General features: G+C 38.1%; 1 protein-coding gene across 3 annotated transcripts in view; it reads left to right on the forward strand.

Moving 5' to 3' along the window:
* The first annotated feature begins 2,411 nt into the window (after positions 1–2,411).
* Positions 2,412–16,531, forward strand: part of CEP120 (centrosomal protein 120) — a 97,004-nt gene continuing 82,884 nt past the window's right edge. Inside the window, exons 1-2 of one of the 3 annotated variants that reach the window (XM_041761549.1) lie at positions 2,412–3,492; positions 15,121–15,238. The gene's annotated coding sequence lies outside the window, so the exon portion shown is untranslated. Of the gene's footprint in view, positions 3,493–14,388; positions 15,239–16,531 lie in introns of those variants that run through there. The other 2 variants (XM_041761551.1, XM_041761550.1) reach the window with 2 other exon arrangements.

Below are 16,531 nucleotides of genomic sequence, written 5' to 3' on the forward strand. Positions count from 1 at the left end.
GAGTGGAAAGTACAAAGAATTCACAAATACCATTTATCCTTGCTTCCTACCTCTGTGGTTTCTCCCATTATTAGTATCTGGCATTGGTGTTGTACATGTGATGAGCCCATATTAGCTAACGCCCATAGTTCACATATGGGTTCACTTCTCTGTGCATTCTGTGAGTCTTGACAAATGTCTAATGACATGTATCTATCATCATAGTATCATATGGAATAGCTTCACTGCACTGCTATTAGAAATCCCCTGTGCTTCACCCACCTTTTTGTCCCTTCTTCTTTTCTTTCCCAAAAAACTCCTGGCAACCACTGACTTTTATGATCTCCATTATTTTCATTTTTCCAGAAAATTCTCATGTAGTGGGAATTATATAATGGGTACCCTTTTTACTGGGAATTATATAATGGGTAGCCTTTTTACATTGGCTTCTTCCACTTAGCAATGTGCATTTAAGGTTCTTTATATCTTGAAAGCTCATTAATTTTTGTCATTGTGTGGACATACCACAGTCTGTTTATCTGTTCACCTACTGAAGGACATCTTGGTTGCTTCCAAGTTTTGGTAGTAATGAATAAAACTGCTGTACACATTCCCTTGGCAGTTTTTAACTCATTTGGGTAAGTACCATTCAGCTTAAGTGTTTAAACCATTCATATAAATACCAAGGAGTATGTTTGCGGGGTTACATGGTAAGAGTTGTTTAGTTTTGTATGAAACTCAACCTGTCTTCCAAAATGGTTGTATACATATATGACTTTTTTTTCAAGTAAGAGAGCTATCATGTGATCCCTTTTAAAAGCAAAAATAAGGGATCCCTGGGTGGTGCAGCGGTTTGGCGCCTGCCTTTGGCCCAGGGCGCGATCCTGGAGACCCGGGATCGAGTCCCACGTCGGGCTCCCGGTGCAAGGGGCCTGCTTCTCCCTCTGCTTGTGTCTCTGCCCCTCTCTCTCTCTGTGTGACTATCATAAATAAATTAAAAAAAAAAAGTAAAAGCAAAAATAATACCTCTGTGAATTTTACATGCTGTGGTTCTTTCTTGAGCCAGTGGAAGGAAATAACAAAGCAGAGAGGACAGAGATTTTCTCTGCTTGACTCAAGAGACCCCCATACCTTTGTAGTATAAAACAAACCTTTTATATAGTTTATACTACAAACTAGTCCCAACTAGTGGGACTTTCTGGAAAGGACTTAGTCATTTATGGCTGTTTCCACCTTAACCTACACTATTAATTAACATCTTTTTGGCAAGTACGCTTTGACACTTTGGTCTGAATCAAAGCCTGCATTTGCAAAACTTTGCAAAGGGCATCGTTGGTTGTTTCTAAATATACATTCACTGGAAAAAGCAACAGAAAGTAATGCTGAATTGTAGGAAAGGTATTAATTTTCTTTTTCTAGCTTTTCAGCCAATGAGAATATAGTTTTAAAATCCTTTTCCAGCCTCTGAAGAAAATCTCTATGAAGAGAAACAGATGGTCTACCCCACCTAGCACACCTGTTTTACTGGTTACTCTTTGTCAGACAGAGTCTCAGACCTAAAAGACTCACACTGATTTACTAAAAATAACTACATAATTATAAGATGCATGTGCCTCTACAGAGTGTGAAAGAGGTGAGGTGTTTTCCATTGTGAAAAAAGTACCACTGCCATTAATTTAAAAAAGAATGTTCCTGAAAGTGGGGGGAGATCATCTGCTTTCTTGTTCAAATTATAAAAGCAAAGCATGTTCAGTGTAATGATTTTAAGAATGCTGAAAAATATTAAGAATATGACAAAAACCATGCCAGAGATTTTAGCACCTAGGGATAATCACTATTTATATTTTGAGTAACATACTTTCAGGTGTCTCTCAATATATAGGCCTATAAAATCAGAATAATATTCTATAGCTTCTACTGTAATCTGGTTTTTAAAATCTGCCTTGTGTTCTGTATATCTTTCCATGTTAAATACATATGCAATTAAAAATTGTTTTTTAATGCTTGCATGGTATATACATACATTAATATACTATGACTATAACCTGATTTATTTTATAAACTTCTAAGTATTTGATGTGATAGTCCTATAAAATATCCTTGAGGATTTATTTTATTATCTTCCCAAGATATATTACTGGTAGTGTAACTATCAAGTTAAAGCTTATGTAGATTTTTGAGGTGATTGTATTTTGCCAGAGTGCCTTCCAAGAGATTTGTACCTATCTAAATTTTACCAATATTACAAAAGAGTTGGCATTTTCACTCCAACTCCCCAACCCTGGGCATTTGATAGATCTTTTTAAGTTCTTATTGGTGGAAAAGTATATGTCAATGTTGTATCTCCTTACATTTCTTTAAGTTTGAAGTAAAGGCTATTTTAATTTGTCTATTGGCCATTCGTATTAATTTTGTCCTTTACCCATATTTCTATTAAAGAGTATTTTTCTTAATGACTGAAGATGTCTCTATGTATTAGACTAAAGCAAAATGAGTTGATGGAATTTCTGAAAGAGGTACTTTTTCTACATTTCTGTTTGGAAGCTTCAAATGTAAAATGTTATCCCTGCATGTACAGGCAAACCACCAGAATTCTAAGAGAAAAAAAAGCACGTTGCTAGGACAAGATGCTTTTAAAAGGCTTTATTTTCTGCACTTAGGAGAGAGTTCAAATGACAGTAGTAAAAAATAATTTCGAATCATCATTATCTAAGCAACTCACCTAATCACTAACAATAAAAATCAAGGCAAATCGAAGAACACAAAACCAACGTAGGTGTGCATCTGCATGCTGACAGCCTATGGTCCCCATGAATTCTTGTCTTGTTCTCTAAAATGGTAGGATGCAGTATCTATACTCTCTGTCTCTTTTACACAAAAGAACCTGAAACTCCAAATGTAAATGAAGAATGTCCTGCTGCCTTTGTGAAAATCGTGTAGCCACCTGTGTCCCCACTTAGACTTTAATTAGGGAGATCACATCACATCATGTCAGGAGAGCAAGCCACCCTAAATGAATGCTTCTCTACTCTTTCCTAAAGAACATGGTAAATACAGACATCTGCTCAGCTCGAGGTTCTGCATTGTGCCAGGGGCTCTAAAGAATGCCATGTGGAGGCAGACGAAAGGTTTTCTTATTCTGTCTGAGCCTCAGAAACCACCCTTCCAGGTTTGCAAATGAGAGTCAAAAAATAGAAGAATAACATATGTGGGATGTATCCCATCCATAGACAATGGATGCAGGTTTCTCATATAGAAACAATGGGTAGAGATTCAGGTTTAAATTCTAGGTCATCAAGAAACAGACCTACAAGAGAATTTCTTAGCTCATATCTCGAGAGAGGAAGCATCTTACTTAAATCTTGCTCTGTTTCCACCCCTTTCAGTGGAAAGAATGAGCCCTTCACTCAATGGTATGGCTTTGACACAAAACGCATTCAAAGAAGGATCCTTGAAAGACATAGAAGATCATTTACCTGGTCAAGCCACAAGTAATGCAAGATGAAAAAGAAAGTATGATTTTCTTCTTCCTTAACCCTTTTAGAGAAAAGGATGGGGAAGGGGGGCCCAACATTTATATAAAATCAGAATAAAAAAAAAATCAGAATAAATGCAATTTGTACGTGTGTACAAAATCCTGTCTTGTTCACATGGTCACTGCTGGTTTTATAAGGATATCATATTTCCTAATTATATTGAAAACTCCTTTTGGGCAGAGATTAACCTCATAAGTTTCTTGTATTCCCTCCTAACATATACAGCAAGTATTTGATTATAGATTGTTTTGTAAAGCTTTGGGCAAATGAGCTAAAAGCATCTACAATGGCATGACACAGTTTAGTTATTATGGCATTGTGCCTTGAAGAATATATTAGAAACTCCATCAAAGAATTCTACAAGGCAAGGTTTATTTCAAAATAAGTGAATAAAGACACATTGAATATTTTTCAGAGAGTATAGTGAATCTCTGCCAAAAATAGGCCATTACATATTTTGTGTGTATCATGTATGTGTATGTGTGTGCACGTGTGTATGTGTGTGCACGTGTGTATGTGTGCTTTTCGTAGGATGGTAGAAAATCCATTTTAGTCCCAGAGAAGATAAATAATCAAGAATTTTTTTTTTTTTTTTTACATGAGCTTGGTTTATGAAATTCCTTTGCAGACAACTCCTATCCCTCAGCACTGAGCATGGCCCAAGGCAGTCACAAGGCCACTGAGCCCACTGTCTGCTGTGCCTTCCTGAGGAGCTGGGACACCCTGGTGGGATGGGGAGCCCTGCCCCCAGTCAGTGATACAGTATCAGAGGCCTTCTTGAGTAGGAGATGTCTTTCAGGAGGGGCGACCCCACAGCCATGCGTACTTTGTTCCAGTGGTGGCCTTTATTATAGATGGGCTTGACCGAACGGAGAGACCAGCGGGTCAGGTACCGATTGAGTTGGTACCGATTGAACATGACATTTTGTAACAGTTTGATTCCCGGGTACAAATACATGATGAAAAACCTTTATTTTTCCTGCAAAAACAACAATCAAAATGGCCAATTGACTGTCAGGATTTGTTCTTGCATGAAAGGCTGTCATTAGACCTATCTCTAAAGCTAAACTGGAACTTCCAGTTTTGTTAGTCTCCCTTTTTAAGTACAACCCTTTATATTCAGAGGACCCAAGAGTGTCTTATGTTCCTGAAATATACACCCACACGCCCACACTTGCTTTTAGATCACAGGCGATTCTAAGACATTTACTGCCTGCATTTCTTTTTGTGACAGAAGGGTTTTGTCTAAATACTTATATAAACCAGTTATAATCTGAAGTTTTTGTAATGATTTACATTATCATTATACTTTATGGACATTTAACAATGGATAAGGATGCAAATTTCTCCATTAAATACAAAATAATCTTTTTTTTTTTTTAAGACTCCATTCATTCATTCATGAGAGACACAGAAAGAGTGAGGCAGAGACACAGGCAGAGGAAGAAGCAGGCTCCACGCAGGGAGCCTGACTGGAACTCGATCCCAGGTCTCCAACACCCTGGGCCGAAGGCAGGCGCTAAACTGCTGAGCCACTGGGGCTGCCGCCCAATACAAAATAATCTTAAAAACATTTAAAGGGGAGGAAGGGTAGAGGAAGGAGAAGCAGACTCCCTGCTGAGCAGGGAGCCTAACATGGGGCTCAGTCCTAGGGCCTCGGGATCATGAGCAAAGCAGAAGGCAAATGCCTAGCCAACTGAGCCAGTCAGAGATGCCCCAGGATTTCAAGATTTTTTTTAAAAAATAAAAATCTACAGGGCATATGCACAAAAAAGTAAAGAAACCAGTGATTTTTGTGATCTAGTTTTGCCTAAACACTCCATTCTCTGTCAATTAAATAAATTTGGTTTTTCTGTTATCTTAGAATAATTATAATGATATTAATACTTATTAGGCATTTATGTGCCAGGTGCTGTGCTATCCTGATTCCTTAAAACGGCACCATGAAGTAGATATTGCTCTAGCCATTTTACAGATAAACTGTGACTTAAGATCAGTAACTTGCACAAGGTCACAGAGCTGCTTGAATGACCTGGCTGAGATGTTAATCTAGCTGCTCTCTTCTTACTTTATGCCCTTGGCTCTTATCATTGCTTCAAAAACTACTAATTGAGTACAGACTGTGTGTCAATCACCCTGCTAGATTCTGAGGATAAAGTAGTCAACTAAAAAATTCCTGATCTTGGTGGGGATTAGCAGGAGGGACAAAAGCAAGAAATTATCTTAACAAATGGCTAATATAATCACGTGTGTGAAGTGTGGCAGCATAGGTATATATACTTCCTGGGGTAGTACAAAATCTCTCTTAAACTTCATCCCACTTGGAAGATGTATAAGTGTGTGAGGGCTGCCAGAACAAAGTACCACAGACTAGGAGGCTCGAACAACAGAAGTTTATTTTCTCGCTGACCTGGAGGTTGGAGGGTCAAGACCAAGGTGTCGGCATGGTTGGTTTCTCCTGAGGTCTCTTTTCTGGGTGATAAGTGTCTGTTGTCTCTCTGGGCCTTCACATGGTCTTTCATGTACATGTGTCTTAATGTGTGTCTTCATTTTCTCTTCTTATAAGGACACCAGTTATATTGGACTAGGGCCCACCATAAAGTCCTCATTTTCATTTATTTACCTCTTTATAAGCCCTGTCTCCAAATGCGGTCACATTCTGAGATACTGGGAGTTGGGGCTTCAATATGTGAATTTGGGGGGTAGGCAGGGCAAAGGCAAATCACAGGTAGTAACAGGAGCGTTTACAAGATATGAGAGCATTTTCTATCCAATCGATCTTTTAGTTATGGACTATACAGGGTTTTACGTAAGTCCTCAATTCCTAGTACCCGGTAAGGTTGGCCTACAAGTGGCATCGGAATATTCTCTCTACCCCCTTTACAGAGGACAGCCACTAACACAGTATTTTCTAGAGAGGGGTGTACACCACTGATGGGAAGCTAGCTGGTATAAATAACATTGAATCACATAGTGAAGTGAAAGTGACTGAATTCCTTTTTTTTTTTATTTTTTTTATTTTTTATTTATTTATTTTTTTTTTTATTTTTTTTTTTTTGTGACTGAATTCCTTTGCAGTTCTGGGAAGTCATCTGGCAGTCTGAGTTTGTTTGTAATGTTTTTAACACTTGTTAATTCCAATTTACTCTTTGTGTCTGTCCACCCCCCCCCCCCCCCCCCCCCGCTTTCCTAAACAAAGGCCTCAGGCTCAAGACCCTTTGACAAACAACAGCACCCATCCCTAACTAAATACTATTTTTGGTGGGTGATAGTTGTCATAGAATTCATGAGGTCACCTACCATTCCGTTTGTGGCAATTCTGTTTTCCCATTAAATTCATGATTTTTTTTTGTACTCAACATAAAGTATTTGAGTTCAAACAAAGTGACTCGTTTAAAGAAACATATTAATGAGCGTGCTCATGATAAGTACATATGGAAAGATCATGAAGGCTGTTTCCAAAGGATCAGAAGTCTTAGAGATGCTGCTCTAACATGTAAGAGAAGCAGAAATATTCTCAGTCTTCAGTATTTGAATTGTCCACGAAGGGATGCTCCTTAGAGCAATGGTACTTCTAGATTCAACATGAGCCACCACTGTCAGTATTGTGGTCAATGCTCATTTCCAGGGCCCTGCTCCCATCCTCAGAGTGATGGAGACAGTGGACCACAGCTGTCTTCCCCATCTGTTCTCCTGAAAACTGCCACACTTGGGATCTAAACAAATTACTCCCTATAGGTCAAGGGTTCCACCTCTGGATCCTTTCCCTTTTACTTCATTTCCAGCGTTGATAATAAGAAAGGCCCTCATCTTGGTAAAGGAGCAGCAGATAACGGGAGTTTTAGTGTAGGCACAGATAGACAAAGCAACATTTCTGGCTTGGATCTGAAAAATTCCAGGAAATCCAGCCTCTATTTGATTCATCGTTCTTTTTCAAGCTTGCCCTATCTTTTCACCACACCTTTGTTTTACAATTTATGGTTTCGTTCTTCGCTTCTCTACTGGATTTCTGATTTAACAGTAATTTTAGGACTTGCTCAAAAAGGAGCTTGATACATGTTTGGTTTGAGACCTTCTAGCTTTGTAAGATGTTTTATCTGCAAGAGTAAGATATTTTCCCTGATTGAGGCTGGTTAAATCTTATTTCTCTGATGGTTTTAGAATTATTAATCCATGGGAGAAATGTATTTTAAACAGAACAGTTTACGAAAAGCATTTCTGGTAAAGTACTACTTTTTTAAAAGCACTGTATGTATGTGTATATATATGTATATATATATATATATATATATATATATATATATATGATACATAACAATTGATTCATATATCATTAGAAAACTATGCCATAATGTTATTAATGGTTCTTTAGCTGAAGGGATTATAAGAGTTTTTAATTTTGTTCTTTATAGTTTTCTACATATTCTCAGTTTTCTATGTTGAATTTTTATTTTGTTTAAAATTATCAGGATATTATTTAAAACAGACCTCATGTGGGAAAACAAACAAACAGTTCTATTCAAATGTTTCCAAGATGAGGCATCTATCATCTTAAAGGTGATGGCCATGGCTGGTCAGGGCTCTTGAAGAAACTTCTTTTGCCCTCTGCTGAGAAAGGGATGGAAATGCTATCGCTAGTGCTGAACCATTTTCTACCAAGAGACACAGTCTTAGGTGAGATACAGGGTCAATAAGATAAAACAAATTTGCCTCTTTCTTAGCACTAGGTTAGATGAAATCTTTCTTTTTTCCTCAAAGATGAAAAAAATAGTCATAGATCTCTCTAATGGCAGGATTTGTGAAGCTAAAAGAGCAAATGAAAAGAAGCAGGCACCAATATAGAATATCAGTAACCAGATACATTATTTTATTTCCCTATGGACCATTTATTTTACCCTCCCCTATCATAACACTTTTCCATGGCAACGGGTCTCAATCTTGTGAACCCCTATCATCCAACAGATCCAACATGGTTCCAAAGTGTATCTAATTTTGCATGGGAGAAGAAAGAGAGCCTCATGCAGATGCAAATCAGAATGAGGAGTGATTTTACTTGGATAAAATTGTTTCTGGTTGCTTCTGATACCTCCTTTCCCACTTTGAGAATTACTGCTCTATAATATTTTGTTGACTTTTATTGGATATGTATTAGATCAAACCACCTATGAAAAAAGCTTTGCTATATTCTGCTAAACATTGTTAGCATTCTCCCGTTGCCCTTCCTTACTGTGCCCTTTCTGTTGTCTCTCGAAAACCCACGTGCTGCAGGGAAAGGTGACTTCATCTCCAGCCTCAGAGCGAGGCCTGGTTGGTTTAAAGTTCATCTCAAACCCTTGCCAACAGTCACTGGTTTAGAAATAGGGCATAGGCAAGTCAGCTATGGCATTCCCCCAGCGATGGGATTGTTCAGGATTGAGCAGTGGCCAAGATGAGCCAAAGGACTTTAGCTGATTGCAAAGAGATTTCCTTACTGATAGGCGAAAACCCCTGGAAGAGATAAGTTCTTTCTTTAAAAGCCACTTTGTGTTGTGAAGTACCAGATGGTTTCAGGCTCTCCACAGTGAAGGAAGCAGACATGAAAATGAAACAATTCGAATTGAAGAGCTCAAATGAGGAACTCTCAGGCACTACACCAACCCTGACATCCCTCCTGCTCCTAAAGCACCACTTGCAACCCTACCCTTACCCTGTACCCAGTTGGGGTAAAGTTCTCTATTTCTTGCAGCTGAAAGCATACAATACTGATAAAATGTATGTAATATTGAAGAATTCCTCAAAGTATAACTTTATGATTGTAGAATGAAGTGAGTTTCAATTTATAGATTTGAATGAATAGGGAAAAAAAATTGCTTTAGTCTTTATTGATTTAAGTTAATCCCCTTAAATAGCATCTTAAATATTAATACTAAAAGTTTCCATTAAATACAGCATAATAATATGGTTCATTATAAGAGATGAGAGCTTTTAGCAATCACATAATGCCAATGATCGTGAAGCTAATCTCAATAATAGGATTTGTGCTCAAACTCTGTTTTACCTGTAATATCCTTGAGATATAATCTTACAGTATCGGTGCTGATAAGTGATTAAGATGCATTTCTTTGTGAATAATTCATGTATCAGATCATAAAGTTGAAGAATTACCTTGAAGAGGGATTTCAATAACTATCATATCACAAAATTAATTCTTGTTTTTTTAAAAAGTGATGCCTTTTCTGATCATTCCTTTAAGTTTATTGAAAAATTTTATTTTTTTAAAGGTTTTATTTATCTATTCATGAGAGACACGTAGAGAGAGGCATAGACACAGGCAGAGGGAGAAGCAGGCTTCCTTGCTCCCTGCGGGGGAGCCTGATGAGGGACTTGATACTGGTATCATGACCTGAGCCGAAGGCAGACCCTCAACCACTGAGCCACTCAGGCATCCTGAAATACTTTAAAATGACAAATTAAAACTAGAAAAGTAAAAGCAGGTTAACTTAAAAAAAAAAAAAAGACTCACCTTTCCCCTCTTTGGTGAAATCATTTCATATTTTGCTCACACAAGTGTCTAAGAAATCAGTACCTTTAAGCAGATGGGAAGGAGAGTGATTAAAAAAAAAAAAAAAAAGATAGAAAAGAAAAAAACCCACATGCCAGACCATCTCTCTACAGGATTCTTTTCTAGAAGAAATGTAATTACAATGAAAGTCTATGTGTTCGAAGATTGATTAGGTGCCAAAATAGTTGTGGAAATGTTGTGCTCCATTTCAATAGGAAATCTTCTGCCCTTCAGAGATGCTTATTTTGAGGTTTCCATTTCTTTTCTTCATTAAACTCAGCAGTATCTATGTTGCCAACTACAGATGCACAGGCACTTTGGCATCCATCCTTCATTATTTACTTATATTTAATTTGCTAGATTCGTACATTCCTACACATCATAATAGCATGTAGCCAAGCCACAAAGAAAATAAAGTATTCAGGCTAGCTGAATATTGACCATCTAGATTTAAATTGATTTTTCTATTTTGCTGATGTGAGAAAGTAGGGAAAAGAAATAATGATGCTGAGAGAGAAAGCTCTTAAATTAAGGGGAAGTGTATTAAATTAACTCTATTTTTTTGTTTGTTTGTTTGTTTGTGTGTGGAGGTTTATGTTTGAGATTTTAAAATGGAAAGCCGTATCCGATGAGTTCCAAGCAGCTAGCATGAGCCTATTTGGGGGTTCTGTTTCCAAAAATCTAAAAACGTTGTAATACAGATACAGTTTCTTTTGGGGGTAGAACCTGTAAACTATCTCAATAAGTGAAATTTTAACCAATGTGAATAACCTATCTGGATATGTTATTATCTTTGGATAGAGCCAATGTTGATCTGAGAGGAGTGGGAGACAAAATTGTATAGAATGATTTTGTCTCACTACCAGTATCAGATTGAAGTATGCTGTTTCTAAATGGATTTGAAGTTAATGAATCCAAGGAACTGCTATGAGGTTCTACTTTATCATATCAAAATGGTAACATTAGGCACCCATACTCTTGAGAATTGGGGGGCTGGGTCGAGAGAAAGCTAATTGACCTAAGCAGAAATACTTTAGGGAATGGACAAGAAGGAAAGAAACCCCACCATGTGTGTAAGATGAGCACTCCCTAGGCTCTAGTCTCAGAAGTGGTTAAGTTAACTATTTGGATAGAATGATAATTGGGTCCAATGCAATGATTTGTTATACCAGTTAACGCTTTTTAAATGAAAGGAAAGTAGAATATCTGATCACTTTTCCTAAAACTTAAAAGCTTTCTTTAATTAAAAAATAAATCACCAGTGGGTTTAACGGAACCTGGATATATGATAAATGTATTCAAGCCCTCTGATGAAGTTCAGTGGAAAATTTTCCAAGATAGACAGTGATGTGTATTTGGATATTTGAAATTTAAAGAAACCCCTGGGAATCTGATGGTGCCTATACTTCTATTTTGGTCCAATTACGAAATAGGAGAAAGTCCTTGAAAACTTTTGATATCTACATTTAAAACATTGAAATTTAAGAGTTTGACAAAGGTAGAAAGTCGCTGGCCAAATCTAAAGAAAATCACATAGTGTTTTGTTTTGATGAAATCAATATTCCAAGAAAATGTTTAATATTTTTATATTTTTATAATAGAGGATATCAGTCAAATATATCATGTGAGGCTAGGTTTAGAGTCCATCTACAGGCTAAAATCCATCATAGTTTTGTCCATTTGTGCAACAAATATTTATTGAATGCCTATTGTGTGCCAAGTACCATTCTAGACATTGGGGATAGGGAGTTGAACAAACAAGATCCTTGTTTCATGGAGATTAATAGATTGAACTTCAACTGCACTTGTGCTATTAACATAGCGAGTTGTTAATTTAAGCAAATTTAGGACACAAAGTACCAAATGGTGTTAAAATTCCCAAGAAGAAAATAATAATGAACAAATAATACAATGGAGTAGATATCACTTTGGGGTATTCCTATTCCTTGATGGAGATCACAGAAACTGGTTTGTTAGTAAACATTGGATGGTGAGCAAAACTGTAACATCCCTTATCTTGCTGTGATGCAAATGTTCTCTAAGTAAGAATCACTAGAAATGGCTGATGAATACATACTTTTGCAAACATATTTCGAAGATACTTCTCATTGCATCTCTGAGCATTGGTTTAAATTCTGCAAAAATCTAAATTTTAAGAATATTTCTTTCTTTGTTATTATAAGTATCTTTCTCACTCCCTAATGAAGCAATTCTCTTGGTTTATCAGATTTCTGTGGCACTACCAGTGAGAATACCAATGAAACATACAGGTTTCATATTTTATTTCTCTTTTTTCCTTTTCTTTCCTTCAATTTTCCCTCTGTCTCTTCTTGATCCTTGCACGATAATCATATTTTTAAGGTTAACTCACTCCCTCTTGTCCCTGACATCCCTGTAAAATTATCTGCTCAGAGCACATCTTAACCTTCATGTTTTCCCCAAAGTATCACCATAAATCTTTCTTTTCTTCTCTGGTCCAAAAAAATCACTTCTCGTTTTGTTAGAAAGTTTCTGAAATCAAATAGACTGTGAAGTGTTTCCTAATGCATCAAAGAATGCACGGATGGTATGATCTGAGCAAGGCAGTCTCGTAGCTACATTTTTTAACTTGCACCAAATCATTTGAATTCACCTGTGTCTTCTACACCTATAGGACTTAGATCTCTATTACTATCCCTCACTGGGGCAGATAATTCTAATATCATTGTAAATTTGGCTTCATTTATTTAATAAGAATTTATTGAGCCTCTGCTACAAATTTACTCAAATTTACAGTCTTCCAGGCACAAGGAGTATAGTAATCAACAAAATAGACATGTTCTCTAACTTACTGGAATTTGCTATTCTTGATTTTGGGGAGATTCCATATTTCTGGCTAGTGTTAGGATAATCTAGTCAATGTTGATGTTGCAGATTTTGAGCTAAACGATAAAAAATCACTACTTCTTATCTTGTAATCAACTCTTATCTGGAACATTAGTCATTTTATGATCAAAGAGCAATTCACATTTGTAATAATTTAGAGGGTACGCTAACATTCTGTTATCACGCTCACCACTCGACAAACCTAAGAGTACCTCACAGCTAAGTATCCAACCATTTAACTGCAGTAATTGGAATAGTCAAGTCAGCTTTCCTGAGAACTTCATTCATCATATTGAAATAACGACTTCAGTATGTAATTGGGAAAATAGATTTAATCTCCAAACCCTGGAGTGCTATGTGAAAGTAGGACATTCCTTTCCCCTAGATATTCTTTCTCCCTTTCACTACTGTGAATAGTCAAGTGAATCTGTCTGAAGAATATAAGTGATGAGTTTTTCACAAAGCCTACCAAATGACCCTGTAGCTGGAGAGAATGGTTGACATTGATGGGGTTTAGGTGGGGTCAAGGCTGAAGATGTAGTCCAAAACAAATTTCTTTGAAGTATTGTTTTCTCTTTTAAAGTCCTGCAAAAACGTCTATTGTGGGACACCCGGGTGGCTCAGTGGTTAAGGTCTGCCTTCTGCTCAGCTCAGTGCGTGATCCTCGTGATCCCATGGATTCCAGGATTGAGTCTCACATCAGGATCCCCATGGGAAGCCTGCTCTTCTCCCTCTGCTTGTGTCTCTGCCTCTCTCTCTGTGGGTCTCTCGTGAATAAATAAATACAATCTTTAAAAAAAAAACCTCAATACATTATTGTATCCATAAAGCTTCATGTTTTAGTTCTTTTTTAAAAAGATTTTATTTATTCGAGAGAGAGAGATCGAGAGATTGAAAGAGGGGCAGAGACGCAGGCAGAGGGAGAAGCAGGCTTCATGCAGGGAGCCTGATGGGCTCGATCCCGGGTTTCCAGGATCACGCCCTGGGCCGAAGGCAGGCGCTAAACCGCTGAGCCACCCAGGGATCCCTATGTTTTAATTTCTTACCGTCAACTAACATAGGACAGGAGTTTCTACTCTAGTTTCCTGGCCCAGCCCCATGGGCTCAGGTCATGTGTGGAACCCAGTTTGAAATCACTGGGGTAGCTTAACACAAGCTGTCAGAAGACCTTGCCTCTCACTACCATCCAGTTGTTCCAGTTATCCAACTTTACTTTTTCTCATGTGTTAAAAAGTAATGAAATTCCTGCTTTTCTGTCCACAGTGTTTTTGGGAAGATTGGAAGACTTGATTAGATATTATTATTTTTAAAATTTTTATTATTAGTATTAAATACTTGATTTAACAACCTGTACTTGGTTCTGGGCCAAGGTATAAATATAAAATGGTTCCATTTTTCTCTAGTTACTGCTTCTAACTAGCTTCCATTGAGTCTCTTTTTCCCATCCCTTAATGACAACCTGATCAGAAGTTTCTGATCACTCCCAGGTTATTAAAATAACAGTTCAGTCCAATTTATCTGTTTGAAATCTCATCTCATATCTGTTTGAAATCTCATTTCTTCCCATTTTCCCTTTTCAGCCAAGTTTCCACCCAGGGTTGAGTGGGGAAAGAAATGGGATCCATTTTTTTCTTCCTCTCTCCTCCCTTTCTTTTGAGACCCTTACTCCTCCAGAGAATTGGGATCCAAGATGGAGACTGGCTGTAAATATTCCTGACTTAGATGCATCTGTGCTCCTGTCTGGTCTGTTGCCCTTTCTCTGTTCAAGATCTGTCAGTCTCTGATGCTTTGAGAGTGGCTCTCAGCTAAATGCTGTTTCTCCTGGGACATATATTTGAATCATATCTAGGGACAATGTTGGTGGGGGTAGCATGGGGGGCTTCCCAACAGAATACATGGTGTTCTGAAAGACCTGCCTAACTCAGTCGTGTTTGATTCTTCTCCCTCAATTGCTTCTGGAAGCAGATCAGTTCCCATCTTGAAGTCTACCCCATAGCTTCTCAAGGCTGTGGCCTCCTCACCTGGTGACCTGCCTTCTTGGACACCAGAATGGCTTAGTGGAAGTGATCTATCCCCATATTCTTTTCATCCATGAGAATCTCAAACATTTTTGTCACAACAAAATATGATGCAGGCTGCTAATCTCTCATACACACACACATACTCACAGCCTTTTTTTTTTCTCTCTCTTTACTTAAGTATCTACAGTGGACTGCTGATGAGCAAACCTCTTCACCTCTGTGAGAGATTCCTGTTGACTCACTCCTTTTTACTTGGCCTGGGCTGAGGAGAGAGAGCATTTTGACCCTCTACAATGGTAAGGCTGTCAGGCTTATCACTAACCAGTCCTCGGCCTGTCATGTTTGAACATAGTGTTAGGTGGCTGCTCAGCTGATGGTCATGCTGAACCACTGTGGTTATCTCCTCAAAACCCAGGAGAAGCATCCAGGCCTTAATTATCTTGGGTGCTCTTCAGAATGAAGGAGACATGATACTGCTTTGTCATCCTTTGAGTCATGGGTGACAACTCCAAGGCAACAAGCCCCCATTCAACATCCTGTTACCTGTTACACTTGATAGAATCTGCCTGGAAATGTACATATTTTTGCAAATGAAAAATTTTATGTTGGCAGCAAAAACACACACAATCATTTAGGAAGGACAGTTTAGTGATTTATGCAACTGCCAAGGGATATCAGCTTTGTTATACCACTTGTAAAATGATATGACTAAGCACACTAGCTTCTGGCTGTCGGGGATGCTTGTGCTATCACTCAGAGATGTGGGTGAGGAGTGGAGGGAGCCTTCTGTCTTCTCTGAATCCAGGCCATATGTTTAGAGCCTTTCTTGGAATTCAATTGGTTGGGGCAAGGGGAGTGATGAGTAATTATTGTCTGTTGTTATAATTTCTGGTTGTTAATGGTGGCTGTAACACAGAAAGGCAGGACATAGTTTCATACCCTTCAGGTGTACTTGCAGTATCATCATTAACCAGAACCCTTGTGCCAGAGATATCTTATAGTATAAAAGACTGTGTTACTGTTTGGTGGGGTCAGACTTCTGTGGGCCAAAACACCCAGAAGCCTGGGAAATTTCTCCTCCAGACAGCTGAGTAGGCTGGCACCACTTCTTCCTCCACCATGGGCTTCAGTGCTTCAAAAGGAAGCTTTTTAGAGGGTGAAGAAATTGACACACATGAGACATTGCATAAGAGGTGAATCAAAGTTCTGCGGTGTCATATGTTGTCTAAATGACGCAGTGTTACAGTGGTAGGGCTTTCATTCTCAGCACATACCATCCGTTCTTTTACCCCTAAAATGAAGCCCTCTCAGCGTCTGGGTGGCTCAGTCAGCTAAGTGTCCGAATCTTGATCTCAGGTCAGGTCTTGATCTCAGGGTTGTGAATCTGAGCCCTGTGTTGGGCTCCATGCTGGGCATGCAGTCTACTTAAAAAATAAATAAAAATTAAGTCCTTTTATTAAAAAAAAATTTTTTTTTTAAGATTTTATTTATTTATCCATGAGAGACACAGAGAGAGGGGCAGAAACACAGGCAGAGGGAGAAGCAGGCTCCATGCAGGGAGCCTGACCTGGGACTTGATCCTGGGTCCC

Source organism: Vulpes lagopus, chromosome 7 (genome assembly GCF_018345385.1).
Source record: "Vulpes lagopus strain Blue_001 chromosome 7, ASM1834538v1, whole genome shotgun sequence".
Taxonomy (NCBI): domain Eukaryota; kingdom Metazoa; phylum Chordata; class Mammalia; order Carnivora; family Canidae; genus Vulpes; species Vulpes lagopus.